Source organism: Phocoena sinus, chromosome 5 (assembly GCF_008692025.1).
Source record: "Phocoena sinus isolate mPhoSin1 chromosome 5, mPhoSin1.pri, whole genome shotgun sequence".
Taxonomy (NCBI): Eukaryota; Metazoa; Chordata; class Mammalia; order Artiodactyla; family Phocoenidae; genus Phocoena; species Phocoena sinus.
Window position 1 is genome coordinate 13480674 of NC_045767.1, and position 19749 is coordinate 13500422.

At 40.9% G+C, this 19749-nt stretch overlaps 1 protein-coding gene and 1 pseudogene across 1 annotated transcript in view; one reads left to right on the forward strand and one right to left on the reverse strand.

Moving 5' to 3' along the window:
• JADE1 (jade family PHD finger 1) overlaps positions 1-19749 on the reverse strand; it is a 214966-nt gene that overhangs the window by 66445 nt on the left and 128772 nt on the right. The gene's annotated exons all lie outside the window — the stretch shown is intronic.
• On the forward strand, positions 8386-9483 carry LOC116753889 (annotated as a pseudogene).

The following is a 19749-nucleotide window of genomic DNA, read 5'->3' on the forward strand; positions in this document are numbered from 1 at the left end:
TTTACAAATAAGGCTGTAAGAAATATTCCTATGCATAAATTTTTGTTTAACTATTTGACCATTCTTAGGATAGATTTTGAAAAAGTAAATTACTAGGTCAAAGATTTTAAGACTTTGGAATAATTTTGCCAAATTGCTTTCAATGAAACACGTTGTCATTTATTTATTTTTTTGGCCGCACTGCACTAGCATATGGGATCTTGGTCCCCAAGACCAGGGATCAAACCCATGCCCCCTGCATTGGGAGCATGGAGTCTTAACCACTGGGCCACCAGGGAAGTCCCAAACATGTTGTGACTTAGATTCACCACTACCATTGTATTGGGGACTTGCTGAGTGTTTGACAGTTACCCAGCATAGAGCTAGACTCTATGGAGGGCTAGGAACATGCCCTCAAAGAGATACATATTTGGAAAGATACATAATACGTACATGAAACAATAAAGGTAACCTGACCACAAATATAAATACCACAATAATTTGGAGATAGGAAATTCTATTAAATGCTAAAATAGGTTAAACAGGTTTCATAAAAGAAGTATAATGATTAAGACCAGGAGAGGTAGAAAGAAAGAAGTGGAGGCTGTGGGGAAGACTGAGTTGGGGAGGGTGCCTAGAGAATCTGCACAGGGAGCAGGAAGGGGAGCAACTAACAATGATTGAATGTTTTCTGTGCACGTGCCAGGCACTGCACTAAGCATTTTATACCTAATATGTCATTTCCTTCTCGCAGCAAACCTGAGAAGTAGGTATTATTATTTTTACCCAGATCTGAATGATGTGAAAAACTGATGTTCAGAGCGATTAAGTAACTTGCCAAAGATCATAAAGCTTTTGAGAGACAGCACCAGGATTTGAACCCAAACAGTCTACATGCATAGTTCATGCTTTTAAGGACATCACTCAGCTAACTCATTACAAAGTCAGGATCATGTACCCAGTCAGGAATTGTATCAGTGACTTGAGTCAGTTGGCACTCAGTAGATGCTTGAGAAAGAAAATGAGGGCAAAAAGGATTCCACATGCTAAGGCTTATTTCAGACAGCAGAGAACTAAAAACTTACTTTAAAATATGTGACATGAGGGTTTCCCTGGTGGCGCAGTGGTTGAGAGTCCGCCTGCTCATGCAGGGGACACGGGTTCGTGCCCCGGTCCGGGAAGATCCCACATGCCGCAGAGCGGCTGGGCCTGTGAGCCATGGCCGCTGAGCCTGCACGTCCGGAGCCTGTGCTCCGCAGCGGGAGAGGCCCGCGTAACGCAAAAAAAAAAAAAAAAAAAAAAAAAAAAAAAAAAAAAAATATGTGGCATGGACTTAAATGTAAAATTATAAAGTCTTGAGAAAAATATATAGGAGAAACCTTCAGGATCTAGGGGTAGGCAAAGAGTTCTTACACTTGACACCAACAGCAGAATCCATAAAAGGAAAACTTAGTAGATTGGGTCTCTCAAAATTAAAATTTTTTTCTCCAAAATACTCTGTTAAGAGGATGAAAAATCAGTCTACAGACTGGGAGAAAATATTTGCAAACCACATATTCAACAAAGAACTAGTATCTAGACTATATGGAGAACACTCAAAACTCAACAATTTTTAAAAATCAAACAATTCAGTTAGAAAATGGGCAAAAACCATGAACACATTTCCCAAAGAGGAAATACAGATGGCAAATAAGCACATGAAAAAATGTTCAACATCATTAGCCATCAGGAAAATAATGCAGATTTAAACCACAATGAGATATCACTACACTACTCTCAGAATAGCTAAAAAAAAAAAAAAAAAAATAGTGGCAACACCAAATGCTGGCAAGGATGTGGAGAAACTGGATTGCTCATACATTGCTTGTGGGAATGTAAAATGGTCCAGCCACTCTTGAAAACTGTTTGGCAGTTTCTTATAAGACTAAACACGCAACTACCACAAGGCCCAGCAATTGCACTCTTGGGCATTTAGCCTAGAGAAATGAAAACTTATGTTCACATGAAAGCCTGTATACAAATGTTCATAGCGGCTTTACTCATAGTAGCCAAGAACTGGAAACAACCCAGATGTCTTTCAATGAGTGAACAGTAAACAAACTGCACTACATCCATACCATGAAATATTACTCAGCAGTTAAAAAAAACTATTGATACATACACAAATCTCCAAGAATTTATGCTGAGTTTAAAAAGCTAATACCGAAAGGTTATATACTGTAGGATTCAATTTACATAACATCCTTGAAATGACAAAATTATAGAAATGGAGAATAGATTAGTGATTACCAAGGGATACTGAGGGGGTTAGGGAAGCACTGAAGTGTATGTGACTGTAAAAGGGCAACATGAGGGAACCTTGGTGATGGAAATGTTATATATCTTGATTGTATCAATGCCAATGATATTATACATGAATGTATCCTACAATAATATTGAACTATAGTTTTACAAAATGTTACTATGTGGGATACTGGATAAAGGGCACACAGGATGTCCCAGCATCATTTCTTATAACTGTATGTGAATTTACAATTATCTAAACATGAAAAGCTTAATTTTAAAATACATAGCCAACTGGAAAAGAATTTAAACACTAACATATTCTTAGAAAGTAACCTAAAAGCTAAAGAAATCTCCCTGTTATTCCGCAGAGCCACATGAATGAAAAAGTCACCTGGCCTAAGGTGGTGCAGATGTATACATTCCTAAGACTTCCGCTCTGTTGCAGGAAGGCCCACCTTTTCACTACTAGTAGAAACAAGAGGCTAAGGAGGGTTGCAGAGGTAGGAAGAGAAAAGGAGAACTGAAAAATTAAAAAAAAAAAAAAATGGAGTGGTTCTTCTTAGAGCCCTTTATAAATATTCTCTGTCACCTGGCTTTCTGTTTTCCATCTAAATGGCCGAAAGGAATTAATGACTATGCCCTTTCTATGGTAGAGACTCACCAGGGCCCTGAGGGCGGGGGAAGAATCTGAGTCTTGCCTCACATCAGCCAAATCTTACCTAATCTCTCACACATATTTCTCCCTTCCAGTCCCGAGGCTTCGCCCTGAATGCCCTCCCCACCCTCCCAGAGGCCCATTCCCCTAGCAGCCCCACTACCCAGAACAGAGCATCCATGCAGACATCTAATATATCACTGACTGACTTCTAATCATGGGTCGAGCCCACTAGGTCACTCTGTAACATTCATCTTAGTTTTAAAAACATGAGAGGGACATTGCTGGCAAAAATCCAGGAGTAATGAATTCTATGTTCTAGAAACAGAGAAACTGAACTATTTCAGTTTGAAAGGAAGAGCTGGCAGAAAACCAACAGAGCAAAGTCCTCTGGGGGGAAAAGAAAGCAGGCTGGTTAGTTAACTTGTAGGTCTGTAAGGTGGGCAGATTTCTTTAAAAAGCAAACAAAGCAATTTTAGACTTGAGAGACTTAATTGGCATCCAAGGCCAAGAATATGAATAATGTTATATAAAAACCTTGCTCAAGTGAGAATTCTGCAATCGAAGCATTCTGACTCTAATAGCTAAAATTTAAGGGAGAAGAATATAGAAAAGGCTGTTTATTTTCCAGTCATATATTATAATATATACCATTCATGGTATCAAGATTTAAATCTCATCTTTTGTTTTCATCATCATGGCAAGAAAAGTTTGATGCTTTTCAGAAGTTCGATGTCTAAGAAAACAAAAAGTTAAGCTGCTTTTGTAGGTTACAGACAGTGCTAGGATACTAGAATGCATTTGTTCTTCTCTCCATAAAATGAGAAACTTCATCTATGCATATAGTAAAATTAGGGAATTAATAGTGGCTTAATACAATTCCAGATCACTTTGGTAGTGAATAAGGAATAGCATATACTAATAGAATTCAAAGAAAATTAAAAATCTATTTGTTTTAACCCTTTCCTTTTCTTATAACTCTCTCAGTCCACCTAAAATATTATCAGTGAAAAGAAAGAAAGGCACACAGGAAGAAAAACAACAAAGCAAGAGCCTGAGGAAACTATACCTATGTCATCCTCTTTCAAATTATAAGTTTCATTGTAAGTATCATTGGATGGACAAAGATTTATGTATAAAAATGCCCATTTCTGGGTTATTAATTTCATTACAGCAAAAAATGGGAAACAATCTAATGTCCAAAAATAGGAAAATGTTTAAGTATTTTACGGTATGTTGATATGGCGGAATGTTTTGCAGCCATTTAAAGAAGTCATATTTTCAAATAGCAAAAATTAAAGAGTGAAATACCTACTAATCGTGGGAATAAGGAGGAAAGGGAACTCTCATACAATGCCAGTAAAAAAGTGAATTGTTACAGCCTTTTAAGAAAGTAACCTGGCAATACCTATTAAAATTAAAGATACAATATCCAGACAAAGAACCTGGTGTAGATAAAGAATATTAAAAAAAAAAAAAAGCAGGACTTCCCTGGTGGTGCAGTGGTTAAGAATCCGCCTGCCAATGCAGGGGACACGGGTTCGAGCCCTGGTCTGGGAAGATCCCATATGCCGCGGAGCAACTAAGCTTGTGCACCACATCTACTGAGCCTGTGCTCTAGAGCCAGTGAGCCACAGCTACTGAAGCCCGCGCTCCTAGAGCCCGTGCTCCACAACAAGACAAGCCACCGCAATGAGAAGCCCACGCACCACAACGAAGAGTGGCGCCCCCACTCGCCACAACTAGAGAAAGCCCTCACACAGCAACAAAGACCCAATGGAGCCAAAAGTAAATAAATAAATAAATAAAATAAAAATTGGGTTTGTTTAAAAAAAAAATTAAAAAAAAAAAACAAAAGCAAAAGCAGGTGAGGCCTATGCCATGGAATCCTCTTATACAAACGTAGAATACTTTTCATGGAAGTAATCCCAACTGAAAGAGCCTACTTCCAACTCCCTAACCACTCATAATGTCACTGGGGTCCACCACTGTGGGATCGTCAAGCCTTGCCTTTCTCTTTAATCCCAGCCCTATGGGTAATACTATCTCTCATTTGGCAACCACTCAACGATGTTCAGGGACCACCCATATTGTTCAGCCCCCTACACACTTCCCTTTCTTCACTGCTTCCTCCCACCCACCACATATTAATTGCCAAGTCTGGTTAACTCTGAATTTATGATACGTCTCCCACTTGTCCCTTCCTCTTCTTCCTATACCATCTATCCTGACTCAAGACTGTATTACATATCACTTGATTATCCAATGATAAAACTGGTTTTCTTTCCTCCTTAGCCCTCCCTGCTCCAATTTATTTTACACACTGTGACCAAAGCAATCCTTCATGAAACTCTGACCATGATATTCTCCTGCATAGAGCACTTGATGCCTCCTCTTTGGGTAGAGAGCAAACCTCAGCATCCTCAACACAACACTCCACGTCCTCAAGCACCTGGCTCTAAACATGGCCTGAACTTGCAGCCCCAGTACCTTTGTGTGTTGAATGGTATACTGTGTTGAATAGTATCTCCCCAAATTCATGTCCACCTGGACCCTCAGAATGTGACCTTTCTTATTAGGAAACGGGGTCTTTGCAGATGTCATTAGTTTAGATGAGATCTTGCTGGATTAGTGTGGGCCCTAAACCCAATGACTGACTTCTCATCCTAATGAGAAGGCCACATGAAGACACAGAGAGACATACAGAGGGAAGATGGCCATGTGAAGATGGAGGTAGAAATGAGAATGATGCAGCTACAATCCAGGGAATGCCAAGGATTGCCAGGAGCCACCGGAAGCTAGGAAGAGTCAAGGAAGTATTTCCTGGAAACTTCAGCAGGAGGTGATGATACCTTGATAGTGGACTTACACCTTCCAGAACTATGAGAGAATAAAGCGTTCTTTTAAGCCACCAAGTCTGTGATAACTTGTTACAGCAGCAATTGGAAACTATGCTAAAACCCATGGGAAGGGCGGCAGGGTCAGGCACTAGACAGGTGCCATTTCAAAGAGCAGGGCATCTGTGACAAAGAGCAGCCCCTGTTTTGGCGCTCAGGACTGCTGAGGCTCTCCGCAGGCACCTAGACGCCATCCCAGGCAAAAAGCAGGAACTGGGAGTTGAACTTTCATGGAAGACACAAAAATACAGTTAATAGGAAATTTTTTTTTTTTTTTTTTTTTTGCGGTACGCGGGCCTCTCACCGTTGTGGCCTCTCCCGTTGCGGAGCACAGGCTCCGGACGTTTAGGCTCAGCGGCCACGGCTCACAGGCCCAGCCGCTCCGCGGCCTGTGGGATCTTCCCGGACTGGGGCACGACTCTCAACCACTGCGCCACCAGGGAAGCCCCAGTTAATAGGAAATTGAAGAGCATTCCTGCCCACAACCCATCTGGCTAGGGTGTTCAGGCATAGTTCAGTTATAGTAAATTAAAAACTTCCATATTACAACCCAAAGCTAAATGTGAGACTGTGCTACCCCATACTAAGCAATGTTTGGCTATTTTTTTGTTTTCTATCTGTAAGTCATATCACTACAATGTGGTGAATTTGCAGCTTTTACGTCCAGGACCCTCTGATGTTCTTTTATTGTACTCTCTGCTTAATACAGCCACAGTTAGTCCTGCAGGTCCATTAGAAGTCCCTTGGACAATCAAAGAGCAAGTTAATAAGGACCATTGTACCATGTGCTCAGCTTCTTTGGAGAGAGCGAGAATCACGCTGTGGATTGGTATTAAGGCTAGTGACGCACTTATTACATGCACAGAGCACAGTGAGATCAAGGAGGTGGGAGGGGGGAACAGACAATCCAGGTGGAGGCCTGGCTCCCTGCCCTCTGCCTCACCCCTTCTGGCCCTGGCAGGGAAGAGCTTATACTGGTGGACCAGCTCAGCCATCAGGCAGGAACAGGAGTCAGGCCCAAGCCTAGTCAGGCAAGACTTGGCCCATCAGCCAAAATCTCTCTTCTCCCCCTTCCCCCACTGCCATCCAAGTAAAGTGAATCTATTTACTTAAGGTTAACTTTTGTGCATTCAAGGAAAAGTATTCAAAAGTTACTTTGGTTTTGAAAAATTAATGCTTGACTTTACAAAATCAAAACCCAAAGAGATTTTCCTGTAAGCTTATAAATTTATAAAATTTTATAGATATAGCTAAATTTAAACAACCCCTTGTAAAGGGGCTTTTTAAAATATATATATTTATTTTTGTATTTGACTTGGTTGCACCGGGTCTTAATTGCCGCATGCAGGATCTTCGATGAGACGCGCGGATCGAACCAGGGCCCCCTGCATTGAGAGCATAGAGTCTTAACCACTGGACCAGCAGGGAATTCCCTCTAAGGGCACTTTTGATGAATGTTTGGTCACAGTTAATTAACCTACTTTAAATATTTTAACTACATTTATAAATTTAATATATTCAATTTATTTTTTTTTAAGTTCTTCAGTTGTCTGACCAAAACACAAACCAAAACCAAAAAACACTTTCCAAGTACTTAAATAATTCACATATATCTAATAAATTAATCTTATAAATATGTTAATTTTAAGTTTTTTAAATGTCTAATAGTGTATTTACATTTGAAAAATTTCCACTTAAAATCACAAATGTAAAGCGATTACTTAGTTACACATTTTAAATAAGCATTACACACACAACGTGTCATTCCAATAGGTCGTATTCTCCTAAACATTATAAAAACTTAAAACACTAAATATACAGATTCTTTTACACAAAAATACTAATACCATGTGTGTGATTTTTAGAACACTACTATATTTAATTGTAAGCCTTCTCAATGTTTTAAAAAATGCTTTAAAAAAATATCTTCTCAAATTCTTTTGATGATATTTCTAAAGCTGGTTGAATTGCATATGAGGTCTGGAGCCACGAGTACCTAGGGGAATTTTTCTCATACACCACTACGAAGATGAGTCCCTTTATACTGCTAATATAACATAAACTACAAAACTTAAAAAGGGAGCTGACACCAGCCTCCAAAAGGGCCTCTGACGATGCTCTCCTCCTGTCAGTCACTTCCCTGTGTAGACACTTCTACTCTGAATGAGGCTGACCTGTAATCAGTAGGATATTGTGGAAATGATGGAGAGTGACTTCTGAAGCTAGGACATAAAAGACATTGCTTCTTCTACCTCGCACACTCTTGGATTTTTTTGTGTGTGGAGGAAGTCAGCTACTCATGCAGCCCAGGGAGCCGTCTACGTGGTAAGGAACTGAGTCCTCCTACCAACAGCCAGCATTAACTTGCCATGTGTATGAATCACCCATCTGGGAAATGGATTCTCTAGCCCCAGTCAAGCCTTCAAAAACTGTAGCCCTGGCCAACATATTGACTGCGACTTTAAGAGGGACCTGGACTCAAAACTAAGCAGCCTCACCCTTCTACATAGTCACGCTGAGCTAGCGCCCTGAGCTGGAATCCGACCTCAGCCTCAGCCTTGCCGGACCATGGACCTTCCCAAAGTGAGCGAGCTTTGAACCTTCATGAAGATGTGTAAGCAGTGCCAGTGTCCTGAACACTGAAGAAATGCACTTCCTGAGGGAGCGGGTGGAGGTCATTGGAGGAAAAATACCACCTGCTACTCATAGAACTAAATCAGCACATACCAAGAAAGAAAAACCAGATAGTGAGAAATCAGAGGAAAACATAAAGACAGATGAAACATCAAGTGAGGAAAGTGATCTAGAAATTGAAGGTGCGATTGAACCAGACACGGTTGCCCCCTCAGGAAATGGGAGATGAAAATGTTGAGATAACTGAGGGGATGATGCATGAGGCAAAGGATAAAAATGTGACTGCCATTGAGGCCCTAAATTATGGTGAACTACAGAAAGCCATTGACTAGTTCACAGATACCATCAGGCTGAATCCTTGCTTGGCCATTCCATATGCCAAGAGAGCCAGTGTCTTCATCAAATTACAGAAGCCAAATGCTGTCATCTGAGACTGTGACAGAGATATTGAAATAAATCCTGATTCAGCTCAGCCTTACAAGTGGGCCAGGAAAGTGCACATACCTCTGGGCCATCGCGTAGAAGCAGTCCGTGATCTTGCCCTTGCCTGTAAACTGGATTATGATGAAGGTGCTAGTGCAATGCTGAAAGAAGTTCAACCAAGGGCCCAGAAAATTGCTGAACATCAGAGAAAGTATGAGGGAAAACATGAAGAGCGAGAGATCAAAGGAAAAAGAGAAAGGCTTAAGAAGGCTCGGGAAGAACATAAGAGAGCCCAGAGGGGGGAATAAGTCAGAAGACATCAGAAACTCAGTGTGGCTGTTTTTCCGTGGCTTTCCTGGGCCGACACCTGGTAACTTTCCTGGAGGAACGCCTGGAATGGGAGGGGGTATGCCTGGAAGGGCAGGAATGCTTGGGCTCAATGAAATGATTAGTGATCCAGAGGTTCTTGCGGCCACGCAGGATCCAGAAGTTATGACGGCCTTCCAGGATGTGCCCCAGAACTTGGCAAATATGTTGAAATATCAGAGCAACCCAAAGGTTGTGAATCTCATCAGTAAATCTTCAGCCAAATTGGGAGGTGAAGCCTAAGGCCCTTCTCACAGATAAAGCCCATGAAGGAAAGATCACCTAGTGGATGTCACAATCATACAAACCAGTGTACCTCTGACCCTCTCAGGAAGAAAGCTACGGTGCTTTGAAAATAATCTCTCTCCCTCTGTCCCAAATGCAGGTGAAACAATTTACAGTGGTTTGCTATTAGAACAATCATTCAGATAACATTTTCCTACTGGGAATTAAAAGCTTTATAGACACTTTTTACACCTGAAAAATATTAAAACAACAACAATTAAGCCCTTTCTGCTGAAAAACAAACCTCACTAAGCTGTTCCCAAATTCCCGATCCACAGAAACTATGTGAGATAATAAACATTTATATTGTTATTAATATAAATTTTGGGGTAGTTTGTTATGTAGCAGCAGATAACTAACATCCCTAAATCCAAATCATATCATTAGCTAATTTTCAAGCCTCATTAGTTCTTAGAAACCTCCAGTCAGGTGACTACACCATTGCTTGGATTCAACTATTTATTGTTTCATCTCATCCTCAACATTTTTTTTTATTCTCTCTATCTGTTGGGTCCACAATCATACAGAAACTTTAAAGTATATCTAATTCTGCTTCTCATAAGCCTGTTCCTGACTCTATCACAAATTCAAGGAACTACATTCTACTGCCACCTATCACCACAGCATCCTCCACTGGACCAGATTGAAAGTTTATATTTTAACAATAAAAGATGGAAGCATCTTTCCCAGAAATCCGCTGCTGAAATACCCAAGAAGTCTAATAAACATCTCAGACTTAACATGGTTAAAAAAGAGCTCCTGATCTTCCTCTCCCTTAGCCTACTCATCCCAGGCTTCCGCAGCTCCGTAAATGACAGCATCACCCATCCAGATGCTTATAGGAAAAACCTAAAAGTCATTCTTGATTCCTCTCTTCTTCTCACACAATCAACAATGGGGTTCCCTCAGCTTCTACCTCCAGAGTTTATCCTGAATTTGTTGACTTCTCTTCATCTCCATATCCTATCTCCACACCATCTCCAATCTTTCATCTCCATCTCCTTAGCCTAGACTATGCCATCATCTTTCACCAGGACACTGCAGAGCTCCTCCTAACTGTAACCCCTGTTGCTTTTCTACATACACATTCATGTACAGGTCTTTGTGTGAGTCCTTTTTCATGTTTTGAATTGAGGTAAAATCCACATACGATGAAATGTACAGATTCTAAGTGTACAGTTCAAATGAGTTTTGATAAACGTGTATACTCATGTAATCAAGATGAAGTACATTATCATTACCCTCATAAATTCCCTACTAACCCCCTTCCAGTCAGTCTCTACCCCTAGAGGTAACCATTTCTGATTGTTATTCCTCATAAGAGGGTTAGTATAGTATACAAGCTTTTGTGTCTGCCTGATTTTGTTCAACACAATGGTTTTGAGATTCATCTATGTTATTGCGTGTATCAGCCATTGTTTTTATTGCTGAGTAGTATTTTATTTGTATGAACATATCACAGTTTGTTTCTCCATTCAACTTTTGATTGACATTTGGGTTATTTCCAGCAATTCCATTCCGAGGTATTTACCCAGGAGAAATGAAAGCATATGTCCACAAAAAGACAACAATCACCTGCTTCCTCTCTTGATCCACTAAATCCATTCTCCAGATAGAAGCTAGAGGGATCTTTTAAATAAATTACTCAAATCCCATCTCTCCTCTGCTTAATACCCTTCAGTGACTTCCCATTCCACTTAGGAGAAAATACAAACTCCCTACCACAGCTTGTGAAACACAGACATCACTGATTCTCAACCCTGGCTGCACAGAGGAATCCCCTGGGAACTTTTGTTGCTTGGGCTCCACCTCAGATCAAGTGAATCAGAATCTCTAGAGGAGGGTCCACATAGTTTTTAAAGCTCCCCAGGACATTCTAACAGGCCTCCAGGTTTGCAAGGCCTTGCCTGGTGACCTGGCCTGTGGCTCTCCCACTTTATCTCATGCCACTCTCCCCGTTGGGTGCTGTAATCCAGCCACGCTGGCCTCCTTTCAGCCCTGTGAACACAGCGATTTTATCCCTACCTCAGGGGCTTTGTACTAGTATTTCTCCTGTCTGGAATGTTCTTTAGATCTTAGTGTAACTGGTTCTTGTGATTCAGGTCTCAGCTGAAATGTCACCTGCTTAGAGGGACTTTTCCTGCCCACCCAACCTAAATGAGCCACTCTGGAGCATGTCACTTGTTCAAATGTTCTATATCACATTTATGTCCAATACTGTCCTGTTCAAGCATTTTTCTTTGTGTTTATTGTCTGTCTCCCCCCTCTAGACTGTAAATCCCGTGAGAACAGGGACATTGCCTGCCTTGTTCTCCACATATCCTTAGTATTTATAATCATGCCTGGCACATAATAGAAGTTTCAGAAATATTTGTTGGAAGCATGAAAGAATACGCGTATAAAATGTACATATTACCTGGGAGAGAGGGCAAAAATCCACAAGGGGTCTTCTTTCTTCCTTTCCCCCAGGTGTTACCATGAGGTGGTTGATTTACAGGAGAATGGAGAGACTCTAAGGGGATTAAACCCAGATACTCAGAGTTCATTAGGTCCTAAAAGGCAGAAAGATTGTTTTTGGCTTCTAGTATCTTAACTTCAGTCCTAACCTGAGGCTGTTCACATTGTAGATACTCAGTAAATATATTTCTTTTAGCAGTGAAGTGACTATGATCTGCTTGGAGGGGCTAGAGGGGATGTGGGAGGAGGTGATGGGAGGTGGAGTGTGTAAGTAGGGATTAGGGGATCATGAGAAAAGGAGACAGAAATATATTTATGCCTTTATATTTACTTAAGGGAGCTGTCACCAATTCAAAGCATGAAATTCAGTTTATTCTAGCCAATTGGATCTCAAAACACTGTCCTATTCTACACGTAGTTTCTCTTTGTAAGCAAGGCAGTATGTTAAAACAAAGTTTTAAAGAAATTTTAAAAGAAAGGAGAGAAAAAGGAAAAAGTGATGCAGGGGAGAAGAAAGGAGGGAACCAGGAAGAACGCAGGAAGATCTTCTTTGCGCTACACACAGTACTAGGCACGTTCAGGGATTTACTTATTTATCGCAACCCTATGTGAAATAAATATAATTATACTCATTTTACTGATGAGGAAACTGAATGAAGCTTAGAGAAAAGTAACTTCCCTTTTAAATATTCTTACCACTTAACTGTTAAAATAGATAAAAATATTCAAGATATACACAGCAAATATGCAGATGACATTGACATTGGAAATGCCATCTGATGTAAGCAAATAGATCAAAGATTCAAATTAGTCTTGTCAGGCTAGAACACTGGATTAAAACCAAGGGTTAGATACAATGTAGTGGATAAACTAAATCTTGCGGTCAGCTACACAGGTACAGAAAGAAGGAGCCCTAGTTTGGCTGGAGTTTGTCTAAAAACATCTTATTTGGTTGACTGCTAGTTTAATATAAGCCAATAGTAGATGCTAAAAATGTGAAGAGGACAACTATCTCTTGACAGTTCTTACCTTAAACGACTTCTTTTCAGTATTTACCGCTGGAGATAGTTAAAAAATTCTCTTCTCTCCTGGCTTCTGTTACATCTGATTATCTTTCCATCTCTGAAGCAGATCCTCATTAATACTAACACTAATAAGACAATAGCCCTCATTTATTAAGGTTCTGTGCCAACTACACAATTACTGTATTTAACTCCCTCTTAATAGCACTTAATGAAATAGCATAATTATTTCCATCATCTTATAGATGAGAAAACTTAGGTTTAAAACATCTAAGTGATTTTCTCAAGACCAGACAGCTAATAGCGTTCGTAACGCTCAACTCCAGCAGTCTGACTTAGAGCCGCACCATTCTAACCACTGTCCCTTCTGCCCCAGAGTTTCTTTCAGAGCTTCCTTTTCCTTTGCTCATCCCTTTAAGTGTCAGTGTTCCTTACAGTCCAGTCCTCAGGTCTCAGCTCTTCTTACTTCACTACCTCTCTGGTTAATCATCAGTAGACATGGCACTTTTAACTGACAACTTCTACCCTGATGAATCCTATGACTGCCACCAATAGTTGCCGCCCTAATGGCACTTACCCTTTCTACTGCCTTCCTTGCTAGTAGGTGCCTCTATAAGCTTCAGAGGAGGCTGGATCCAGTCTGGCCCCAGAGACAGAATCATGATTGGTTCAAACCAGGCATAATGCTTACCCTGCCCCCTCTTTTCAGTGACTAGTTTAAGTACTGGAAGAGAGTCAGCTGAGATTTTTTGAGAAGTTATCCTGGCTCTTAAACAGAAATATTCATCAGCAGGTAATCTCTTTTCTATCACCTTGTTGTGTCTGCATGTGCTGTGGAGAACTAAGTCAGCTATCTTGGAGCCTTTAATAATTTTCAAGAGTCTACAGGGCTCCTGAGAACAAAATGTTGGAGAACTGCTGCCTAGTCCGTGCCAGTATCATCTTTCACTAGGTTATTGAAACGGTTTCCTAAATAGTCTTTCTACTGCTAAGCTGAGCGTGGCCAACCCCAATAAACCCATTCTCTGCATTGCTACCAAGGTGATCTTACTAAATGCTAATCAGACTCCTACTTAATCCATCAATGGCTCCCTGTTGCTTTCAGTTTAGCACCTAACACCCTACTTCTCTTGGGTTTTTTTTTGTTTTTTTTTTAGCATCTTTATTGGAGTATAATTGCTTTACAATGGTGTGTTGGTTTCTGCTTTATAACAAAGTGAATCAGTTATACATAAACATATGTTCCCATATCTCTTCCCTCTTCTGTCTCCCACCCTCCTTCCCTCCCTATGCCACCCCTCTAGGTGGTCACAAAGCACCGAGCTGATCTCCCTGTGCTGTGTGGCTGCTTCCCACTCCTCTCCTCTCATACATCTGTTCACCCCAGCCATTCACAGGTAATTGCAGTTTCCTATCAGAAATGATACTGCCTGTTGTTTCCATCCCTTCCCACCTTTTTTTTTTTTTTTTGGTCTTTGGAGCAGAAGACATTTATTACAGTGGATTGGTTACACAGGTGATGGAAGAGCTAAGTCAATCAGGATGGTGAGGAAAGCAGAAGTGAGCAGCCATGGCAAGCCACCACCAATGGCAAGTTCTGGGCGTGGAGGAATGAAAGGAGGAAGCGATGTCACCAGACCCCCAAGGGTCAAGGTTACCCAGGGAAAGCTAGAACCATGGTAGACGTGTTCTGCATGTTCTGGGACCATGAAGGAGCCAAGCCACTGCCAACAGTGCCTTCCAAAGCTGAGCTTCCTAATCTGCTCCTAAGTCCCCACTGTCACATCCTATTCCTTCATCCTCTAGCTAGCTAACTTCTACTTTTCCTTTAAAACTCAGATCAAGGGTCGTTTTCTACAGGAAGCTCTCTCAGCCCACAGTGTAATTTACCTGTCCCTCTCTGTGCTTCCAAAGCATGATTTATCAAAGTGGACACCAGAAAGTACTGGGACCACTGGTTTATTGAGTTTCCCCCTAGACAATAAGCTCCTTGAGGACTGGGGCAGCCTCTCTTTTCTTTGTATTATTTGAGCGCAGGGCAATGGCTGACTACAGTGTTGGGGGCTATTATATGTGCTCAGAAAATATTTTGCAAACATATTAATGAATTAACTCTAGGTAATTTGCTTCTGGGATGAGTTTCATTTTCTGAACCATTTGCTTTGTGTGTGTGTGTGTTGTGTGTGTGTGTGTGTGTGTGTGTGTGTCCAAGGCCTGGACTTTTCAGGGCATTTTCCTTCACACACAAGCTTCTTCATATAGCCCTTGAGAGGAAATGTTATTTCATTTCTTAATACCATCTCTATACTGTGGGATGTATAAAGATGCTTTCTGGAGCCCAAGTCTCATGGTCCCCTTCAAACTGTGTTTCCTGGAGTGGAGGCCTCAGTGGTTTCTTCCTAATTCTCACACTTGGAACACTTAATTTTAATTTTACAAACCACCTTCCAAAGAAACCAGAAAACTGTTCTGTCAGTCTTACACATTTTGTGCTTTTTCTTTTTTTCTTTTTTTTGGCTGTGCCATCCGGCATGCAGGATCTTAGTTCTCTGACCAGGGATCGAACCTGTGCCCCCTGCGATGCAAGAGTGGTGTCTTAACCACTGGACCGTCAGGCAAGTCCTCTTTTGTTCTTTCTCATAACCTTTTTTCTTCCACTTTGGATAAAAATAATAGGTAACAAAGACTTAATTATATTTTGGGAATCCCTTCTTTCCTTTTAGAAATGGCCACTAATATTAGCACCTTGCCATTTTTTTGAGACAGTCTGTGCAGGCACAAGTACGAAGGAAAGCTTTCTGGACAGTAGGAGGACGGTGAGCATGGTATGAGGATGAACAAACTGTCAGCGGACAGTCCTTTTTTTTTTCTTAACAGCTTCATTGAGATGTAAATCACAGACCATACCATTCACCCATTTAAAGCGTACAATTCAATGGGTTTTAGTATATGCACAGATGTGTACAGCCATCACCACAATTTTAGAACATTTGCATCACCTCAAAAAGACACCTTGTACCCTTGGGCTAATCTTCCCCACACCCACACTTGTCCCTTTCCCCATCCGCCCTAAAACTACTAATCTACTTTCTGTCTCTGTAGACTTCCCTGTTCTGGACTTTCATGTGAATAGAATGATACAATACGTGGTCTTTGAGGACTGGTCTCTCTCTCTTAGCATAATGTTTTCAAGGTTCATCCATGTTGCAGCATGTGTCAGTACTCCATTTCTCTGGACAGTCCTTTCCAAACACCAAAACTGGACTGGCCCAGCACTGTCACTGGAGCCATCAGTGTGAACGTCTTTGGTGAGAAGATTTTCTGCTGTGGTTCCTTGCTGGTGAATCTCATTGGAGCCTGCTACGTGTGCCTCTTTACCTAAGCCACCACTATCAGCTGGCATTGGGCCTTATGTGAAAATGAGGGAATTAAAAATGAATCAGAATTCCAGACAGAATCCGCCAAACCGCTGTATGACTTTTGAGCAACAGAATTCATACGGAAACCACCTCAGTCTGTTTCTTCATATAGTTCTAGTGGACTCTCTAGGTATGTCCAGCAGGGAAGTCCAGGCTAGTGATCGGGCCAAAGCCTATGTGATTGTTGTCAGTTCATTGCTTCTCAGTGTGGTCTGCCAGACCAGCAGCATCAGTATCAGCTAGGAACTTGTTAGAAATGCAGATTCTCAGGCCCACCTCCTAAATCAGAAACTCTGAGAGTGGGGCCCAGTAAATCTGTTTCAACACGCCCCCAAGTGATTCTGATCCACACTCAAGTTGGACAACCACTGGTTAGGTAACTGGTATAGTACTCTCAGCATTGGTACATGAACACAAATCAATTACTGACTCATACCCTGTTTTGTATCAAGTGTATATACTCCATGGATGAAGAAAAACCGTTGGGGTCTAAGTAGTAGATTATGGTACCTATGCTGAATTTCTGTGCATTGATATGACAGAAAACTTATTTTATTACTCCCCATTTCCCATCTTTATTTCCTTTTAAAACAAGGCTTTGATAAAAACTTACTTTAAAAAAATCCTGATAGACCTACTAGAGAATGGACTTGAGGATATGGGGAGGGGGAAGGGTAAGGTGAGACAAAGTGAGAGAGTGGCATGGACTTATGTATACTACCAACTGTAAAATAGATAGCTGGTGGGAAGCAGCCGCATAGCACAGGGAGATCAGCTCGGGGCTTTGTGACCACCTAGACAGGTGGGATAGGGAGGGAGGGAGGGAGGGAGACGCAAGAGGGAAGAGATATGGGGATATACGTATATGTAGAGCTGATTCACTTTGTTATAAAGCAGAAACTGACACACCATTGTAAAGCAATTCTACTCCAATAAAGACGTGAAAAAAATAAAATCCTGATAAACTTGTTGCCTTTATAGAGTTTATTTCCACTTCGGACTGAGTAGATCTTGTAGGTAGCATGCCTAGAAGATGGTACTTCTACAAATCTTGGTTCAGGAAAAAATAATTCCTATATGCACTCATATCAGACACAGGTCTCTAGAGGCTGTTTTTCTGAGTGAATATTCTGTCAGCATAGAGACAATATCAGGGAGTGCATTTTTAAAGCAATTGGTAACCTGATGCCTGTATTGATAAAATACCCAAGAGTTCGCTTTGAACACACCCAGGACTTTATCTAACCTTTGTAGTTAAGACCAAACACTTTTTAGATAGTCTGGGGATAGTTGTTATCTCTTTCAGAAAGAGCACAGGAATGGTTTATTCTCAGTTAATCTGGATAGATTTGACTAAGGGTTAGCAGTTTCGAAATTCTGCTAAAATGTGCCTTAAATAATTAGACAAAAGTACAATTCTTGATAAAAAGCAATTTTATTTGTCAGAATGCACTGTTGTGTAATTCTTTTGAAACAGTATTATTTCATCAGCATCCATTTTCATTTTGCTTTAAATACCATTAAAATTGATTTTTAAAAAGTCTTGGACACGTAGATAGAATCCTGTCATGAGGTGTTTAACTGTACACGGCCTTACGCTGTTAATTATTATTTCATATATCTCGGTTTCATCCCTCAACTAGATTTACCCTGAAGGCTATAACAATTTCTTGTACATATGTGTTTGCTCTCATGATGTCTATCAGATATCCTAAACATAGCAGACATCTGTTAAATATGTGTGTATTGATCGATAGCTTTGATAGTAACTTGAAACACCCAGCCTCATTGTCAGGAATAGAAGCTCTCTTAAATTAGGTCAGTTAAGGAGAGATAACAACAGACCACTTCACAGATATCCAAGGACAAAAGCAAAGCACACCTAGACCACATGGGACATGGAACTGGATGTTCAGGACCCAAGGCTACTCCTTTCTTCTCAGGACCCTGGGGCTTCAGGTCTGTGCTTCTACCTGTATATCTCCTTCAGTGTCTTTAGTAGTCTGACCTCCTTTTTATTGTGGTATCTCTATTCCCTGAAAATATGAGCTTACATTTGGCTTTGGTTTGTCACGGATCTACCCTACTATTTTATGTCAAGAGCCCATTGGCATCTAATTGGTTCAATTTTAGTGGCCCAATTCCAAATTCCATAGAGACATCATCATCTGATTAGGGTAGAGTTCAGCTCTAGTTACAATCAGCCATGAGTAGGAAGTAGGAGGTGTAGAGGAAATCAGGTAGCATATAAAGCTATTCCTCTCCAGGAACTGTGGGTGGAACAGGTTCACTAAGAAGGGGTCTTAGACAAGGAGGTAACAGCTGACATAACTACTCCAGTTTATCTACTACACCCTAGAACTCAGACAAGTACACAAAAGTTGGACATTAGAGGTAACTAGGGTCATGGATAAATTTCTCTTTTGATCTAGATCAGGGCTTGGCAACCATAGCCCTTGGGCCACATCCAGCTTGTGGTCTGCTTTTGTAAGAGTGAAGAATGGTCTTTACATGAAGAAGAATACGCAACACAGACTGTAAATGACAAATGCTAAAATATTTACTCTCTGGCTCTTTACAGAAAAATTTTGCCAACCCCTGCTCTAGGTGACCTTTCTTTCTTCATTCATTTCACAAATATCCACTGAATATTTACTACGTTCTAGGCACTGTTCTAAGTATTGTAGATACAGTGATGTCACAAAGACAAGCATGGTTCCTACCCTGGAAAAGCTTAGATTCTATTGTGGGAGAGAAGAGATCAAGAGTAAGTATATACAATGCTTGAAATTTTCCATGAATTAAAAGTTGCAGATGGACTTCCCTGGTGGCACAGTGGTTAAGAAGCCGCCTGCCAATGCAGGGGACACGGGTTCGTGCCCTGGTCTGGGAAGATCTCACATACCGCGGAGCAACTAAGCCCGAGTGCCACAACTACTGAGCCTGTGTGCCACAACTACGGAAGCCCTCATGCCTAGAGCCCGTGCTCCGCAACAAGAGAAGCCACCGCAATGAGAAGCCCTTGCACTGCAATGAAGAGCAGCCCACCCTTTAAGCAACTAGAGAAAGCCCACACGCAGCAACGAAGACCCAACGCAGCCAAAAATAAATAAATAAAATTATTTTTTAAAAGGTTAAAAAAAAGAGTAAGTATATACATTAATAAATAAATAGGACAATTTCAGATTATAAGTGCTGTGAACAAAATAAGCAGAGGATATTAATAAAGGGAGAATAACAAGGGAAGGGGACAGGTTGGGGAGATCTTATCTGTGGAGGTGACATTTATGCTAAGACCTAGAAGACAGGAAAGAACCAGTCACAAG